Raw genomic sequence first — 3,964 nt, 5'->3', positions numbered from 1 at the left:
CCAATCCAGACAAGGTCATTGCCTTGACTGATACATCATCACAACTTGCCTCCCTGCCTGCATTTGTGAGGGCAACCACCAGGTGCTCTTAAAAATAAAACTGTTAGCATTCAAGTGAAAGTGTTCCTGGTGAGTAGGTTACCCTCCTCCACATGGAGATTCAGAGAACTAGAATCCTCTGTCTGGTGCCTTTGTCAACTCCTGGTTCCCTGGAGTCTTCTCCATCCAGATGATAGACAAGGAAAGGAGCATCGGAGACACTGGTTTCTTAAAACTTTGGCCTGGGAAATAATACCTCTGCTCCTTCACAAGAGCAGTCATATGGCCATACCTACATGTGAGGAGGACCAGGAAGTATAGTCCCTAGGTGGGCAGTTTCCTCCCTAGTTTGACCCTAAACTTTGGCAGGCACAGCACTAAATTCTGCTGGACAAATAGTCTCTTCTACAATCACATGCTATCTCATATATAAATGCATCTACTTGGGAGCTGGTTTTTCGATCCCTGTCATTTCAACTTTTACTTTATCATTGGCTAGGTATGCTACATACCATCCTCTTGCTTCTTCATAGTCAATAATTTCATATGGGACTTCCCTGATGGTCCAGTGGTTGGGACTTCATCTTCCAATGCAGGGGGTGCAAATTCAATCCCTGGTTGGGGAGTTAGGATCTCACAAGCCTCATGGCCAAAAAACCAAAAACATAAAACAGAAGCAATATTGTAACAAATTTAATGAATACTTTAAAATGGTCCAATTTTTTAATCAAAAAAAGAATTTCTTATGGTTATCACACTGAATACTTTTTTAAGGTATTAGAGGATATCCAGACTATAAAAATGCCACAGAAGGGCACTGTTAGAAACAAGACCATGCAATCGCCTTCCTCATGAGGAAAAAGAATCTGTTGATCTGTTTTCACTTTTTGGTCACTCTGCTTTCAAGCTTACACCTGGTATGGTGACAGGCTGGTTATAGTGTCCACCTCTGCCTCAGGAACCTGAATCATGATGTGAGCCCAAATCCAGCTCTGCCATCATCATCAAGAGTAGATTCCTCCTCCCAGGACAAAATCAGGGTCACAACTCAAGGCTCTGTGAACTGTAAGAGGGAGTATAAATGATAGTCAGAGGCTGTAGTCAAAGATGATTGTTAGATGGCATAAGTGAGAAGGAAAGAGATATAAGGATGTCTTATTCAGCACATCAGTTTAAGTCTCAAAATCCTGCTTGCCTTCTTAGTTAAATCCTCTTATACCACTGTTAGGACTGATGGAACATCTTGGGACAGCTGGAATTTGTTACAGAAAAAAGAGCATTGAGTCATAAATGTAAAAACGAAACAAAAGTGAAGAAAAAATGGCATTTATAAGAACTGTACTGAAGGAAGAAGGAGACTGTTCACCACCCAGGTAAAAGGAACCACCACTCTCCAGGTTCTTAATATGCTGAAATAACAGTGTTCCTTTTGTTTCTGAGTATAACTAAGATTCCCACAAAGGTATATCTTACAGAAAGCAAGTAGAAGCTGCTCACGTCACCCAAGCAGGGAAGATGAGATCACATGACATTCAGCAGAGGAGGAAAGGTAGATCTTGTAAACATGAGGTAGCCAACTGTATAAATAAAACCTATTTAAAAGGAGTTCAGGTAACATTCATTTCGATGAGATCAAAACATGCACATAAACATTTATGCACATACATTAAAGTGAAAGTCGTTCAGTCTTGTCTGACTCTTTGCCACCCCATGGACAATACAGTCCATGGAATTCTTTAGGCAAGAATACTGGAGTGGGTAACCATTCCCTTCTCCAGAGAATCTTCCCAACCCAGTAATTGAACCCGAGTCTCCTGAATTGCAGGCGGATTCTTTACCAATTGAGCCACAAGGGAAGCCCAAGAATATTGGAGTGGGTAGCCTATCCCTTCTCCAGCAGATCTTCCCGACCCAGGAATTGAACTCGGGTCTGCTGCATTGCAGGCAAATTCTTTACCAACTAAGCTATCAGGGAAGCCCTCAATATGTATTATTGAGGCAATACTCAATATACATTATTGAGACAAATACTGTATGATTCCAGCTATACGAGATACCTTGGAGAAGGAAATGGCAACCCACTCCAGTATTTTTGCCTGGAAAATTCTATAGACAGAGGAGCCTGATGGGCTACAGTCCATGGGGTCGCAAAGAGTCGGGCATGACTGAGCTACACACACACATACATACAAAATACCTAGAGCAGTCAAATTCATAGAGTCAGAAAGTTACAACTGCGAGATGCCAGGGGATGGGAAGTGCAGGGCTGAGGAGAGGGAATGGGGACAGAGTTTCAGTGCAGAAAACTGAAAATGGTGGGAGCTGCACAACAATGTGAATATACTTAATTAAACTAAACTGTACAGTTAAATATGGTTAAAATAGTATGTTTTATATTAAATGACTTTTACCACAATAAAAAAAACACAAAATAGGCATATAAAGCACAGAATTTACAAACTGCAATTTATGTCCAGGGTGGTAAGTATTAAGGATCTCTGAGCTTAAATTTTTAACTTCTAAAATGCATGATGTAAAGTTCCGGTGATTATAGACAGTGTGATTTTCTAGTCAGCATCCACCAAAAGCAGCCACAGAAAATGCCTCTGTGCAGAGTTCCGCTGACTTACGATCCCTCCTCTGCCGACAGCTCATCTGCTTCTAAGCACAGCTGTTTCCAACGGAACAACGCTTTATGCAAACAGTGCCAGCCTGGCCTCTGAGCAAGAAAGCCCAGAGAAGAGGAGTTGGGGAAATCAGTCTTTGATAGCTGGAGCCAAGAATTTGGACCATCACCTGCAATTTCAGATACCTGCGATGTTACACGGCTTCCTCTTTGCCGAAACACACAGCCTGAAGCAAATCTTAGAGAGATGTTGTGACAACCTGGTTCTCTGGGTCCTTGAAAATGTCCGTGAGACTGCCAAGAAGCTGAGCAAATCAAAAAATAATGAAGGCTGTAGCATACACAGTGCCTCCTATAGCTCTGCTCAACCTCAAGGACAAAGAGACACCCAATTTGATAATTACAATATTAGAATTCATGTGAGGGTTTTTGTTGTCTGTTTTTCTATAGAGTTCAATAGACTTTCTATTAAAAAAAAAAAAAAAACTAACTAAACCCAGTGAATCCACTCTGAAGGAAACTTGGAAGGGAACAGAATTTCAGATTCAACAAGATAAGTTGGAAAACAGAGAAATTGTATTAGTCACTCAGTCGTGTCCAACTCTTTATGGGTCATATCAGACTGTAGCCCACCAGGCTCCTCTGTCCATGGATTCTCCAGGCAAGAATACTGGAGTGGGTTGCCATGCCCTTCTCCAGGGGATCTTCCCGACCCAGGGATCGAACCCAGGTCTCCTGCATTGCAGGCAGATTATTTACTGTCTGAACCACCAGAGAAGCCCAAACTAAGAGAAACAGACCCTCTAAAGAACAACACTTCCCTTGAGGCTCAACAGAATGTTCCACAGAAGTCAGCCTCCTGCACTTGGCCTCTGGCTGTGTGTTTTGCCGATAAGTCATATCCGACTCCTTATGACTCCATGCAACGTAGCCCACCAGGCTCCCCTGTCCATGGGATTCTTCAGGCAAGCATACTGCAGTGGGTTGCCATTTCCTTATCCGGTGGATCTTCCTGACCCAGGGATTGAGCCTACATCTCCCGGATTGGCAGGTGGATTCTTTACCGCTGAGCCACCAGAGAGCTAACAATTGCTATAATCCTGTCTGCCAGGACTTCCAAAGACTAGGATTTCATCCATAAGGCAAAGTATAAATCATAGTGTTTAAGAACAAAGGCTTTGGAGTAAGTCTTCCTTATTTTATGTCACGGCTTCACCTCTTACAGAGTGACTGTCAATAAGTTACCTAACTTCCATTAAGCCTAATTCATACTTGGGAGGAAAGAGAACGAAAGATATA

The sequence above is a fragment of the Odocoileus virginianus genome, chromosome 3 (assembly GCF_023699985.2).
Source record: "Odocoileus virginianus isolate 20LAN1187 ecotype Illinois chromosome 3, Ovbor_1.2, whole genome shotgun sequence".
In the NCBI taxonomy this organism is placed as follows: domain Eukaryota; kingdom Metazoa; phylum Chordata; class Mammalia; order Artiodactyla; family Cervidae; genus Odocoileus; species Odocoileus virginianus.
Note: the sequence above shows the minus strand (reverse complement) of the source record.